The sequence below is a fragment of the Heliangelus exortis genome, chromosome 15 (genome assembly GCF_036169615.1).
Source record: "Heliangelus exortis chromosome 15, bHelExo1.hap1, whole genome shotgun sequence".
Lineage (NCBI taxonomy): Eukaryota > Metazoa > Chordata > Aves > Apodiformes > Trochilidae > Heliangelus > Heliangelus exortis.
Window position 1 is genome coordinate 8,948,527 of NC_092436.1, and position 16,202 is coordinate 8,964,728.

Consider the following 16,202-nt stretch of genomic DNA (forward strand, 5'->3'; position numbering starts at 1 on the left):
CTGGAGCTGATGTTTTTCATCCCAAATAAGCTACAACCAGGGAGGATGTTGTGTACACTCTTGACTTGGGGTAAATGAATGGTCAGGTATCTACTGGAGCCAGGCAAGAGAGGGTATTCTGAGCTGAACTGGGATCAACTGCTGTTTTGCACTTATTGCAGATATTCCTCATCTCTGCTGTCATTTCAGATAGGTATCTTCTTCTTGGAGTTACAGACACTTGCTGCTATTTGTTAAAAGCTATTGCTGCTGTGGCCAAGCAGCATTGTTTATATATCAGCTAGAAGCACCTGCAAGGTACAGCTGTATTTCCCTTTGCACACCATTTTTCTGGGCTATGAAATATCACTCAGATTTATTTTTTTAATAAACACCACACATACGGGAAAAAAAAATGCACATGGAAATTGTTGCTGTTTCCATTTACACAGTCTAGTGCTGGGACTTTAAAGAGAGAGATAAGGAAATTTTACCACTGTGTCAAAACTGAACTTGGTAGCAGAATGAGAAAATAATTGCAGTTTAAAAGAGAAATGCTTCAAATTCCAGGAATAAAGGGCAGCTTATTAAGATCCGAAGGTCTATGAATAATCCATTATCTGGAATCTGCAGAGGATTCAATAGAAAAGCTACTGTAATATTTTCTTTATACTTGCTGGAATGCAGTTTCATTTTGTATTCTTCTTTGATGTTAAAATATTGATGTTTACATCACTACAACACCCAGATGCCAAAACCGGTAACAGGAAGACAGTGGTCTGCAGCTAACATGAAAACTAAGAGAAAAATAAGTTCTCTTCTAGGAGATTTATGGCTCCCAGTGGTTTTGAGGTGGGACTAGGTACTGCTTGGGAAAGGAGTCAGGTTTTTACAGCTTAAGATGGGAATCAGTTTAGGATTTTAGATCTTGACCAAAATAGCTTGCACTTTCTTTTCATTTCCTTACAGTCAATGCTTTTTGGTCAGGACAGTCCTTGAATCTAAAGTGCTAGAAAGTGTCATCTTTTCATCAGAACTGGAATAATTCAATTTCTGTGTGATACCCATCAGACCTCTCCCTCCCAGCCTGCCAGCTCCTGCAGGTTGGATACAGCCCCATGTTACTGACATTCCCCACAGGCACTTCACACCCCTCTTGCAGGGGCTCCCAGCAAAAAGGAGACAACACCCAAGGACCCAAGGTGGGCAGACACACACAGCACCCATGTAAACACTTCCTAACCCTAGACCTGAGCAACTGTGGGGATAGAGTATGTAAGTTCACCACATCTTGATTTAAAGCCAGGACTTCCAGACTCTCTTGATCACTTGTTCCGATTGTAAAGTGCCCTGGGTTTTTAAAAAAAGAAAGTTTATTTCTTGTTTAATCTTTGCTGAAACTTCCAGCGATTTAATGCCTTTGTCTGTTAGCATAAAGAACTCTCCCGTATCAAATATTCTCCCTATGTAGGTACTCACAAACTGTGATTAAATTGTCTCTTAATCTTCTTTCAGTAAGCTTAATTAAACATCATAATATCAGTTGAATCTTCCAAAAAGGGCCCCCTCTGGATAACTGATTTTCCAAAGATTCTTAAAGCCACAGAACAAATAAAGTGTCCCAGTTCCTCCCTCTTTTTTTCATCTGGACTATATAAAATAAAAACAAAATGTGTGGCAAGGAATCTTTTTTCTGCCTGTTAAGTTGAAGTTCATTTTCAAGGCAGGTTGATAATACAACAAACCAAAACATTAAAAGTCCTCCATGGTGCCAAGGTTCTCATGGCACTGAATTCAAAATGTATCTGAATAATGAAAGAAATGGAATAAATTCTGAGATATGTGCACAGGAGATAGGCTCCAAGATACCATGGTAGAGCTATTAAATGCTAACAGGTTATCTATTATCACTTTCACAGATTATAATTGCTTTTTCCTCTTTATGTCTGTTTTAAGAGATTTGCTATTGCTCTTTCCTGGCAGCAGGCAAGCTCCCTGCCAGGTGCTCCCTCTCCTTACCACCAGCCAAGGTTGCTCATGGGCCAGGGAAGAGGAGGGGGAATCTTCTCTGGGGACAGGAGCTCCTCCAAAACCAAGGTCCCCTGCTGCACATCTCCCCTGGCCCCTCACCTGATCCAGCACCCCTGCCTGGGGACCTCGGGGACAGGGACCCTTCATATGGCTCTGCTGCTTGAGGGAGAGTTGGCAATCACCAGAAAACATGCAGGGGCCTGGATCAGAGCTGGAGTTGCTGTTTTAATTCTGTGCTTTGCAATGTGACAGAGCTAATGCCTGGTGTTTTATGTTCTGTTTCCTCATACACGGTCAAGGACTAGGAGCTGCTTTCTCTTCTTTTCCCTTGTGAGATCTTTGCAAAACTCTCTCTTTTTCTGTTCTCAGAGCAAGCAACACCGAGCTGTCAGATGCTAGCTCTTCCCACCTCTGTGTAATCCTACATTAAATGCACAATGGGATCTAAGGGTATGTAAACAGCCACCCTTCCCAGTGGAGCAAGAGAGCTGCTATCCCCAAAGTAGCTGACAAAGCTCAGAGTACTACAGTTTCCACAATCATCTAAAATTTGTCAGACATGTTACTGATGCTTTAGAAATAGAGGTGTTCACCCAGCAACCTGCTGCCCTGTTTCACTGATAGTCAATCCCACGTTGCTCTGCTTAAAGCACTTCAGAGAACCAGCACTACAGAGAAGTCCTCAGCTGGAGGGCTATGAGCTCACCATGCATGGGTATGGCTGCAGAAAGCTTTATCCCCTGTTAAAAGACCTTTTAATTTTTTATTTTTATTTTTTCAATTAATTTTTTAAAACTATAATCTGAGCCCAGTGCAACACAAAAGATACTTCAGTCAAGAAACTGAGGACATCCCTCCCCAGCTGCTATGTACAATTGCCAATTTCTCACTACCAATGAAAAAAACCAGATGTAGAAAATAATGAGCTAAAGCCTAAATGTCAGATTTTCTTTGCCCTTTCTGCTACTGCCTTCGTCAGTCATTTTGGCAACGAGTCAAAGGCTACAATGTCAGAGTGCATGCAGAGCTGCACCCTTCTTAAGCCTCTATGTCTGATTTGAACACCATCACTGGGAATCTGCATCCCTGGACCCCTGCACATAAACCCTCCTGCTTCAGCCATGGGTTGGAAATAGTATCTGTGTGGCAGCTTTGAACAGATGGAAAATACTCGTGTCAGTGTCTCAATTATTAAGCTTCTGTGTATTCCCAGAGATTGCTGCCATGCTCTAAAGAGCTGAATACATGCACTAAGCCTGTAGGCCAAGCCTCCAGGTGTTGCTGGGGTTTGAGTTCTTAGTTTTGCTTTGCAGAGGATTACTTAGAGTAGCCACTCCATTGTAGTTATTGGTATTTTGTCTTTGACATCTTAACTCCTTCCTGAATCTCTAGCATAAATACATACCCACACAAATGGCTCTTGCTCATCCACTCCCATTTTTCTGCAGTGCCAGAGGGCTGTCACCAGAATAAAATTAATTGTGACTTATCCAATTAATTGTGACTTATCCAGATTTATCCAATGCAAGGGCCTTGATGGAAACAAAGGTCCTGTGACTGACAGTGAGAGTACATGGACAGTGAGAGTCTCCAGGTCTTACATCTGTGTAGGCCCAGGTGGCTTTAAGGGGAGACTTCACAGCTGTGCACAGGCACTCACAGAGCAGAGAGCACAATCCTATAATCCAGTCATATCTGGTTCTTAGTTGCCAAGGATCTGTCCACATCACAGAAGTTTCTGGATCAATGGAACCCCATAGCCTTTGGTGCTTATGCATGAGTGACCCAGAGGATATCAGTGAAACTTCCCTTTAGTTTCATGTTAGGCATGTGTTTAATTATGCCTCTCACTGGATGAGCATCTGTAAATACTAAAAAAGTCAAAAATACTTTTCTCTGAATATTTAGAATAAATTTCAGGAGCATATATGGTCACTGCATATTGGTTTCTTTCTTTCCTGCTAATGTGTTTCTGGATACCCATTCATATTATCATTAATAAACCCAGTGGGATAAATAATTCTTTCTAGCAGCTTCATGTATAATTCTTGTGACAGTGGCCTGGGACCCCAGTACAATGCTCTTTATCAGCTATTTCCAATATTCTAGCATCCAACTAATGTTCCCTGGAAAGTGTTGCTGTTGGTGTTCAGCAAAGTTGTTTCCCATTTATTGGAGTGGTAAAACTCTGAATTGCCAACATTGAGCTTCACTGGGCTGTTGGACCTGGCAGGAGGCTGTTACTACTTCACTGCTCAGCATCATCTATGGGGATATTGATTATTTGTACCTCAGCTGCCTGAAAACAAGAGTGGTTGAAAAAGGGAGACAGAAAAGCAGCATTTCCCAGAAAATGGTTGAAGCAGGTCCAGCTCATGGTTCCTTCACTCTGTGAGTCTCCTTCAGGAAATGATTTGTTGAATCTGTTATTCTTAAGGGAAGCAATCACAAGCTTAACTCAGAACAAGCTTAAATGTTTTGCTGGGTTTTCTGACTGAGGGGAAGAAGAAGGTGGGAGGAAAGAAAACAGCATAGAGGAGCCCAAAACAATAAAAGAGAAAGCAAAAAACTCATGTAAGGCACGCAGAAGAAATACAGAGCTGCAAGAAGGAACAGAATATTAAGTACTGAATTGGAAGGGGGAAAGGGAGAATTCAGATGGTGAAGCAAAATAAGAGCAACACAGGCCAAGAGAAAACCCAAACCCCCTCAAGTTCAGAACTTACAATCAAACAGAACACATGCCTATCTTAGACCTGAGTTAACATTCTAGCGTGTCAGAATAAATTATTGGTATTCTACAGCCCACTTCATGTTTTCCTGATACACAACTAGAATGTGTTTTGTTGTTACTATTATTAGGATGAGTGGTTTCTAGGAGTGTGCTAACAAACCAGACCTGTTCTTTCCTTTTCTCTTTCATTCTCTGCTTCTGCAAGATGAATGTGAATGAGCTCAGAGCTCCCTCCCCAGCAGTCACATCCACAGCATTGTGGAGCTGTGAGATGTGGAGTCACCCCAGGTATCTGCAGCCATGGCAGGTGAGGTACCAACACTCCCATGCTGCGCCCAGAGAGAGCTGAGCAGCTTCTGCTGCTCCTGCCTGTCCTGCTCTTGCTGAGCTAACTTGAGATGGATGCTAAAAATCCCTTTTGAGAGGAGGGGGTGCTGCAATGTGCTGCTATGTTCTGTGCTGGAGCATATGCCATGCTGCAGAGCAGCGGCGTACGTCATATGTGCAAACCCAAAGTGCATGATCAATAAATATAGTAACAGAGTTCTCATGCCTTATGTTCCAAGACATTTCAGGGTAGAACGTGCTGCAGGGTAGTGGAAGTTGCATGGGTGGGATTTTCAGGGCTGGAGTAAGGGAGGAAGAGAGAAGTACACACCCATCACCTGTAAGGCACCCATCACCACCCACCTGCTCTTAGAGGCACCCCGAATTGCCTGAGCAGCAGTGTCTTACCTCAGCAAGATGCACTGCTGGTGGTACAGCCAGAAGTATGGAGAGAAGAGCTGCCTTTGCCCCTGTTGGTTGCAGGGGGGCAAGAGGATATGGAGATGTTTATCCCAGGAAAAAAAAAACGTGCCTTATTACGGTCTTAAATGAATTCTGGTCCATCACACACCTTGCTGCTCAGCAATCCTTCACTGCAGAGATTTTCTGAGCTTTAGGATTCAAATCCTCACCCACAGCAAGTGTACCTGCTATTGATGCAGTAAGTCTGTGATGCCAAGAAAGAGTTACTGGAGGAAGGAGGAAAGTAGATTTTCAAATCTTTACCAGTTCCCTGACCTGCTGGTTCTCCTTAATACATCTGGGCTTCCTAGGCTGGCTTGACCCTGAGGTTTATTTCCTCAGGCCAACATGAAAATGCAAAAATCAGAGGCTTTAGTTGCCAAGGGTTTAGCCTAGGCTTATTAGCAGATCTCCCCCATCATCCCAGAGGAGAAGACAGCTACTCCAGACTGCAGGTAAAGCAAAACAGGCAGCATGACCCACTAAGGACAAGGTGATCATGGTGAGGGAATGCACAGGCTCCAGGCAGTGGGAAGCAGAGATTGTTTGGAGATCTCAGAAACTGAGCAAGCCTCAAGTAAGCAGAGGCACAGTCATGCACAGAGGCAGTTCCCTGTAAACTGGGGGTTATATATGATCCTCCAGTTGCTAGGCTAAGGCTGGGGAATACAGGTGGTGAAACAGTGAGGGAGCTGAGTTTATTCAGTTGTTATTCAAGGACGCCTGCAGCTCTGCAGGCTGCAGTGCCACAGGCAGTGAGCTGCTGGCAGAAGGGAGGGAGAGGAAAAGCAGGGACATAGCAAGGAGGCCAGGAATGGATAGAGAGGGGCAGAGACAAGAACCTTCATTTCTGAATGAACCTCAAATTTCTTGAGCCGGGCACGGACTACAGACGCAATCAGGAAAGCAGCAAATACATGGAATAAGGACCCGTTTTCCAAAAGCCATAGATCTGGTCAAAGCAGCCCCCCTCTCCCATCTCAGAGCATCAGTCAAGGCAGACAAACCCATGCAGGCTCTTTGCCCAGGGGAAGGTGCTGAGAAGGACGAAGGAAAGTGTTTCTCTAAACCTTGCACAGAAGCGGCCAAGAATTTAATTACATTCCAGCTTTTGAGTCTGTCCCATAGCTTGCTCCCTCAGGGGCCTACTGACTTCTTTCCTCATTGAAACTAATCCTGATCACCTTGTTTGGATCATTTAACTCCTTGGCTGGCCTGGATGCCTTATTGCTTCTGCCAAAATGATGTTGCATTCTGAAATTCATGTTTCATGACTGAAGACTCCTGATAATACAGATGAAGTTGCTCAATGAACAAGAACAATGGGGAAATGAGGAGGACCCACCAAAAGGAAAAAGAAGTGCTTAATGGCTTGTAAATCCAGAGGATCACCTGTCACTGGATATCTATTTTTTCATAGGACCAATGTGAAGATGATGTTATTTAGGTAAAACAGAATTCATGATTAGGGGTGTGTGCCTTCCATTCCTGGAGCTTTGAATTTATCCTTCCAAAGCTGCATGGAAACAGCATCTTGTGAACATCTGCCAACTGTGACAACTTGGTGGTCACAGCATGAGGGGCTGGATGTGCAATGGCAGGGATATGGGTAAAGATGCACAATTAATCTTCGACATGAGGGCAGATCTGGGAATCTTCTTGGCCAGTGTTTGGGGCTGTCCCAGATGGAAGGAGGATGGATTCCAGCTGCTTTGTTACTGTTTGTCTGGATACAGGTAATCCAGTGTTGCTCAGAGACACTCATTGCTCACAGGAATTGCTTTGGTTTTGACCATTGTGCAGTTTATGTCCAGCAATCCTCATTGCATATTATGCATGACTCCAAACTTCTCCTTCTTTGGGGTTAAAAAGTAAAAACTTCAAATATGACTAAAGAAAGCAGACATTTGAAGAATTTTTCTTTGGGATCAATGAATGAGCTTTTTCCAAGCAATGTTTTGTGAAACATTGTGAAACCTATGTGAAGTAGAGTATACCCATTAGCCTACCACATGAAACTGGCTTTTTCTGGAGTTCCCAGTTTGGTCCTGGCTGTCTCTGCATTCATCCTCTACTCACTTAATGCACAGTCTTCATTCCCATTCTGACTTGGGCTTCAGGTTTTGCTGGAATGTGGGAAAGCAAAGGGAGACAACAAAAATAATATCCATAGGCTGGGGAACATATGTGACCTTTGCATTTGTCACAGCCACTCAGAGAAGAGAGTGCTGTTTGCTTTATAACCATTGCAATATCCTTCACAGGTGGTTAATGCACTCTGCCAGCACAGGAAAGAATAATTGGATAGCCACTTTTTAAAGCTGTATGTAACCAACCATATCAAGTTTATCACTAAATGTCACAGTTTATTATAATCTAATCACCGGAGAGCAAGAAAAATTAGCATACTTGTCTCCATCAATAAACAAGTGATTATTCAGACAGTAACAAGTTTTATTTTCTTTATTTCCATAAATGTTTGAAGTCTTATGAAGATGCTCTGGAGAAAGGATTATTTATGTTGGCACCCAGACAGTGTAGTGATAGGACGTTTAGAAAAGCTAAAGAAGGATGTTCATTTAGCAATGATCCTAAAAGTCTTAATCTTCATTCTGCAGGAGGAATTTGGGACATCAGATTATTTGTCAGATTAAAACCACACTGCCTGATAAAGCAGCTGTTCTCCTGCCAACTGGCCTTTCTCCCATGTCCCATTTTTAGAACTTATTTCATATCAAATGCTAAAAGAAAACTACACCACAGTAAAAACCATTTTGAACAGCATAAGAAGAAAAAAAAAAGAGTATAAAATATGGCCCCAAGTCTCCAGTATGTTCTAACATGAAGAAAGTGATAGCTCATCCCCGGGGAGATGACAAACTGCATCTCTGATGCTGAGCAAATCTAAGGCTGCACGACACCTGCGCGCCCACGCGTGCCAGGAGCCAGGTGTGGGCTGCAGTATTTCATCCAAACAGATGTCCTCAGCCAAGGCACCGAGTTGCCTGAGCCTCTTATGAGAAAATAGAGATGTAAGGAAAAGAAAACCATTCTCTCCGTGATCCATTTGCCCTTGCAGCTGTTCTGCACAGCTCCAGACTTAAGAGTCAACATCTGATGGGCACTCAGGCGGCAGCAGCAGCTCTGGGGTTATGAGGAGGAGGCCTGTGAGGAAGAGCTGGAGGATATTTTTTTGACAAAAATAGCAATGTGTCAGTGAGTGAATGAGAAGACATAAGGACTCTTTTTTTTGTTTGTTTGTTTGGTTTTTTTACCTCACTCAAGTGGAAATACTAGTGAGAGCAGCCTAGGGAAGCTTTGCCAAATCTGGCCACCGGAGCCTGATGGCTGCTTGCAAAGCAATCCTGGTTAATGACTTCTTGCTTTACCTCCAGAAAACTTCCAGTGGGAGAGCATTTTCTCTCAATATACTTGGAAACATGGGGGAGATCACATGAGACAGGAACTTCTCTGAGTTCCTCACCCATCTTTAGAGTGTATTCAGGGTGACATGAAATCCTGGAGCAGGGACCTAGGGGATCTGTCTTCAGTTCTTCCTTCTCTCTTCATGTCTCTCCTGTCCTGACCTCTGAAGTCACTGCATCTCTCTAGATGCAAGTTCTCAGCCTTATTAATGAGAAATAGCCAAAATGCCTTTTCTCTGTCCCTGCTATATCATACTACATATGCACGAGGTACCTAGCAACAAAAAAATCTGAATCTTTTCAGTGCTGTTGTAACATAGCAAGAAGACAGCTCCATGTATTCCCTCCTGAGGTTTTCTGTAACCTTCTGTGGCTCTGATCACTGGGTCCTTGAGGCTCTGAGCAAGTGCTTGTGCTGGAAACTAAGCAGAACTTTTAGTCCCTAAAAAAGGGTTAAATGAGAACAATGGCAAACTGAAACTTGGGTCTTGAGCAGAATTTCCACTTTATAACTTGGGTCTAGAGTTGATGGAGATTTCCTTTGAAAAATGTCCTTTAACCCCTTTAAAACATTATTTTAAAGCTTCTGTTAGCTGACATTTCTGCAATACATCACTGCACAGCACCTTCCTAACAGCTGCAGGCAGTTCATGACATCTTTGTGACCTAAACTCTGCTTTTGTGCAACAGTGGCCTGCAAACAGCATGTGGTCTGGATGGTTGTGCCTTTCCTACAGCCCTGATGTTGGGAAGACAGAAGGAAGAAATAGCAAGATTGGAAGATGACAGGAGGTGGGGGATGGGAGGCAGGAGGCAAGCTGGAGAAGTTGTTTGGGGTACAAGAGGCACTGTTTCTTGTGAAGGGAGACTTGATGGGAACTGGGTGGCAAAAGGACCCAAGTGGTGCTCTCATGTCAGAGGCTTTATCAGGGACAGATGCTGCAGAGGACATCACCACACACACCCCACCTGACTGCTCAAGGCATCTCAATTTACCTCCAATGCCTGGAGCAGACCACTGCCTTCCTTTGTGCAGTGGTTCTTCTACAGGCCATGATCTCAGCCAGATACTTTTCTGTTTATTTAACTGAAATTATGCTGATTAGGCCAAGAAGGCAAATGAGAGCTCCATCTTGCTCAGCCCTCTGTACCTGTAACAAGCAGCAGAGCCTGAAGGGCAGGGGATCTCACCTGGACAAAGACCAAGAGGAATTTTCTTCCTCCTCCTCATTTCTGGAATATCTTTGATATTCCTAGTGAACAATGCATTCAAATAAGGCAGACAGTGCTTTCTTCTAACCTTTTTCAATTACTGTTTACAACTATTTTCTACTGCCTTTGTGAACTACTTCAAAAGCTTTCTTGGAAGCCATACACCCAGAGTTGTTTGGATGTACTACAAACCAAGCAATCAAGAAAAAGGGGGAGAAAAATATAAAAAAAGAACTTAAAAGATTACTTGCAGCTTAATAAGATTTCAGATGCTAGAAAAAGCAATAGCTCAGAGCTGCTGTGTGAGAAACCCTGAACCTTTTTATTTCTGTTCCCTCACTTCTTATTTTAGAGCACCACAGTTGAATTAGCCTTGGCAGAATTTGCAGCCCTTTCGGTCTACTGGGTATACTGAGTCTTTAATGTCCCAAGTGGTTCTATGATCTGTTAATTACCTTACTGCATGCAAAGCTCTATAGGGCTGTTTCTCTACAAGAATTCTTTGTCAGGGCTCAATTAGTTCTGGGGATCCATCACATCTGTGTGATGTTGGGTGTCCTCATCTCCTCATGGGAAGTGTAAGATCCTCCATTCATCGCAGGATGCATTCAGCCCTTTGCAGGATGAGAGAGTGTGAAGTAAATTATCAAAGTGGCCCATTAGATAAACCCGTGCTCTCACCACTAACCATTCTGAAACTTGCAGGAGAATGGTTTATATTTTCCATTTTGTATTCCAAGCACTGTGCTTAATTTTGACGTTCCCACTCTTTGTAGGGACAGTTTTGGTCCTTGGCTCTGGAGGGCTGAACAGCAGGTAGCAGCTGAACTGAAATGGTAAAACATCTTCCTGTTTCTTCCTGACCCTGAGGACATGTTATAAGCAAGGGGAAGTTTTGAATGAATGGTATTTCTGTACTGGACAGCCCATTCATAGGTGACATGGCATTCCAACAAACAGACCAGAGAGCTTGGAGGTTCCCCATTTATCAGTGTCTTTCATCTGCCTGGAAGAAGTACCAGTTGATTAAAGGCACTCACTCTCATCCTCTGAACACCATGATACTGTGTGATTTCTTTGGACCAACCTACTGCCTATTACCTTCTAAAATGGTAATTTTTAACTTCTGCAATTAGCTGAGTTCCCCAGGTTCATGGTTCACATGGCAGCAATGTCTTCTGGGTGCTCCTTTGGTCCTTAGACAGGACACTCTGCCAGCACCAGCTATGTATTACACCATGAGCCTCACAAAATGATAGGGAAATAAGAAGATAAGAATAATGGAATTTCTCATTCAATGCTTTTCTGAAAATATTTACTAAAGGTGCTGACATGGTTAGCATAACCACAAGGTATGCTTTACTGTGGACTTTGCCACTCAGTGTGTTTCATCAGAAACAGGAAAAAATAATACATATATCTGCAGCTATGAATGTAACTTGGTAAGGGTTGTAAAAAAAGATGAGATGTGTAAATATTCTACCACTTATTTGCACATACCCGGGATCTCATGAAGGAGGTATTGCACCACCTGACCAAGACACTGGATCACTGAGCCCTTCTGGCAGCTGTCATGATAGCAGTGTCTAACACTTGGAGGAAAAGCCTTTGGAAAAATTCCCTCTGCTTGTGCCCCTGTAACAGCCAGTGACAGATGATGACTGTCATGGGATTGGCACCAACTGGGAACAGGGAAAGCCAGGAACAGCATCACTGGAGGATCTCATTCTTCCAGTTGTGTTACCACACTGCACATTTATAACCATTCCCTTTGCTCTAGGCCTGGTGATTAGACCCACTGCTTCAATAGCTTGGAACACCATGCTCAGCAATTCAGATTTTGCTGACAGGTTCATTTTATTGCAGCCTTATCCTTAAACCCCCATTTAGTAGCCTGTGCAAGGTACCCAAACGTCTGATTTGTAAACAAATGCACAGCTCCTGTGTATCCATTGTTTCAATTATAAATATCAACCAAGTGATATAGGGGGTCAAGGCTTCCCACTGTGCATTCCTTTTTCAGTGGGACTCTATGAAATTATAAATGTGCTTGGATAAAAATGGCTGGCATTTGCTAGAAGCTGAGTTAATAAATGGGACTGTTGTACAGCTGCCTCATTTCACCTAAAGGGAAAGTCACCTTCTCACGCAGAGTAACTGAAAGCCAGGTCAGGACTCTGAGGTTAGCTTGGGCTTGATTCTTCCTGGGGATGGATGGAATTGCCCCATGGACTTCCTGTTCAGTTTTCACTGTTCAGCATTCCATATGTAGTCATCCTGGGACTGAGATTCAGGAGTGGGATTTTTAATTGCCCCCTACTCTCCTATGCACTGGCACAGTTCATAGCCATGTCCAGACTATTTGTCCTTGCCAGGCCATCTTCACTCTAGTTTCTCAGGTACTCCAGGGTCTTTCCACCCTCCACCCATTCTGTGTGCAGGTCCAGGAGCTATGCTGCAAATACAGATCATGGGGGTTGTTTGCTTCTCCAACCTTCTTGATGTTTTCACAAACGTGTGATGGAGGCACTTGGTCCCCTCTATAAACCTCTGCTTTTAACTGACACTATTTGAAGGATTAAAGGCAAGTTATGTCACAGTTCTTGTTTCCTCCCAGATCAAGAGCAGCATCAGTGTAGCCCAGGATGCAAACCCTCCACCACTGACTGTTGAGGGTGATTCCCCCACGTACCACCAGGATGCAATACAATCTCCACAGAGATCACATCCAGCATCAAAGAAACAGAAGGCAGGAAGTTTCTCATTGTCTTTGGGAAGCCATCAAGGGGGCTCACACTGCACAGCTGCTTCTTCCAGTTCTCTCTCATACCCAGAGAAGAGCTCAGGCTCTGCCCTGCCCACCATTCTCCATCAATGGGGAGAGCTGGGGCTGGTGTGTGCCTAGAGCTGCCACTGAGCCTAAGTGAGAGAGGCAGCAGTCTGAGGAAGTTCAGCGGCTCCTGTAGTTATGAGCATCACAAAAAGGTTTAATATCCTCTATATCATTCTGATTAACAGCTGGGGGACTCTAACACTGATACAGTCTCTGCATGGCAGAACAGTCTGCAACAAAGGCAGAAAAAAAAAAAAAAAAATCTCTTATTTTTAACCCCCCTGCCAGGGGTGGGTGGAAGTGCTAAGCTTTCCAGTACTTGGAAGGAGGGAAATGGTGATATGAAAAGGAATGTGTCAAAGAAACATCCTCCATTTCCAACTCCTCCTCCAACTTTGTACTCCCCTTCACCACCTCCTCCCTGCACACACACTCTTCAGCATAATCTTTACAAATTTTTAGACTGAAAAAATGAGCTACTGTTCAAAAATAAGTAGTGGGGTTTTCTCCCCTAATATTTCATTATCACACACAAAGCCTGGGTCTGTGCATCCTGGTTTGCCATGTTACCAGGATTTGGGAAGAGAGGGCTCTGCAGGCTGCAGATTCTCTTCGGGGGCACAACATTGATGAAGTTTAGTTCAATCAGACCAAGGTCAAATGAACTGTGTCATGCTTCAGGCATCACCAGCATTCCTTTAAATACACTTTCTCTCTGGAATGTCAGAGATTTAATCTTGAACAATAGTTTTATTAATACAGGATAAAAGTGTTTACTCTGGTACCTCACGTTAATATTTTGACAAAACAAAACTCTTTGTTTTTCTCTGCTGAGAGCAGAGAAAAAAGTTCTTTAATGAAGAGAAGAAATAGTTGCCTTTGTGCTACACCTCCCCATATTAAATAATTTCCTTTCTGTTTTCTCAGCTCCTGAGTGAGAAAATTGCTGAAAACGGACAAAACTATTAAAGAGAGTTATAGCTCCCCTAAACAGACCTCCAAGGAGAGAAATGATACTGCTGTATTAGAAAAATAGATCTTAGTGCAGCCCAGTGAAAAGCAACAGTTTAAGTTTACAATGTAATTTGCAAAACCGATAGGAGATTTCAGGAATACAGATAGGGGAAAAAAAAAATCAATGGTGTGAATTTTTAAAAAACAGAGGGCCAGATCCTCCATTAATGTGAACCAGCTTGGTCCTTAGCATCTCTAACACATAGAGAGAACTACAAATGATTTTAACAAGATTATTTTGAAGGGCAATTCAAGGATGAGACAAAAAATCCATCTCATTATAGTTTGGGATGAGTGTAGTATTCATTAGAGATGAAGCTGGGAGCAAATCATTGTGACTGGTACAAGAAGAAGCTGAAAATTCCCTTAAGCCACTCTGCTACATCATAAATATTGTGCATGGATAATATATAACCAAAACCAGTTTGAAAAATGTTTTAGAAAACTAAAAATACATCCTTAATGCTGTTCATTACTAAACTCTAAAGCAAGGTTTCTTGTCACCATGCAGGATTCAGAGAAAAGCAGTTGAAACACCTGAACTTACCCTTAAATTTGTCATTATATAACTGAAAGTTACCCAAGTAGAAATCTACAGGGTTTTCAGTCAATAGAAGATTTGCTACCCATCTCAACACATTCAAAAACTGGCCTTAAGGTCACATTTTCCACTGTGGGTACCTGGCATGGTGTGATTGGTAGCTCCTCGGGAACCTGAGACTTTCCCCTTCCCACTGGGATGGAGCTACTGGGATGCTCTTTCCAACAAGTTCAGTTCTCCTGTGGCATCAGACCTAATTGTGATTGTTCATGTTTTGTGGACACCCAGTTCAGAACAGGGAACATGTCGGGGGTAATTCCATGGAAATACAGTGGAATTTCTTGGAGAAAATGCACCATTTCTTGGTGAAGGGCTAATTCTTCCTCACCCAAGTTACCATCCCAGCAAAACTACCCCAAATGATGCTCTGGGCAGAAATGGGCATGCAGGACTTCCTTGTCCAGCCAGAGGAACTCAGCAGGGTGGGGCTGATCACTGTTCCCCATAGAGCACAGGGCAGTGAGCTGCTTCTCTCAGCTGGTTTCTGATATAGGAAAGGGAACTCCCCAGGAGCTGCCAGACTGAATTCAAATTAGAAATCAGCACCGAGGCAGCTCATGGAGTGTGTAAGGACCATCACTGAAAATCCCTGGGCACCAACACTCCTCTCCTTTCTACATGCCTCAGCAGTCACCACCCACCCATTTGCCATCATAATAATTTGGAGGTGGGATTAGTTTGGGATACGTCTGATAGCCTTGGCACACTTCGTATGCAGGAGGATCAGGCAGTAACATCCTCTTATTTCTCCATAGAGCCATTTGTCAGCAGGTGCTCACAGCCATTCTGGGTACTATAGGATCTGGTCCTTTTTATAGCACAGGCTCATTACATTGATAATTAACCCGATAATGCCTCCATGTCTGCTGCTATCTCCCAGGAACAGGCATCCTGAGCAAGGAGCCATTAGCACACCTCAGCACTCCTTGTCTTACAGCAACAGTGAAACCTTTCCTAAACATCACACCCTCTCCTTTCAGCCAGACTTTACAGTCAACGTGAGGTTACACCCAGATGTGTGTTTTTAAGTGGCATTTTTTTTCAATTATGGAGCCAAGCCTTGTTTTTGTGGCTGGTGGTGGTAAGGCCTGTCCAAGTGGGTAGGATCATGGGCTGAAAGAGAAGTGAGAGCTCCTACTCCTTTGGCTTCCCTGCAGGAAGGAGGGTTTGTATCAGCCACAGATTTTGTGTTCTAACATTTCCATGTGTCTGAAGGAATTGGTAAGCAGGAGACCTTCTGTTTGGGTCCTAAAGATACTATCTGCCTTGTGTTCCTTGTGCTGTTATCAAGCCCTTATACAGGGAAATGAAATAAAGAACAGGCTTTAGAAATAAGGAGAGGGCAGCACAGAAGAGATTTCTGCTGAAGTAAAGGAAGCCCTGCTCTAGTGAGGGAGGAAAATAAATGAAAAAAAAAAAAAAAAAGAAAGGGGAAAACCAAACAAAACAAATAAACAAATAAACAAAAACCAGAAGTATTTAATCTCAATTCCAGTGCCATTTTGTCTGCTGGAAGCTGAATCAAGTGGTCTTCAAACAGTCCAGTGGCAGAGAATTCAAACTGAAATTTTCTCTCCCCTGCTG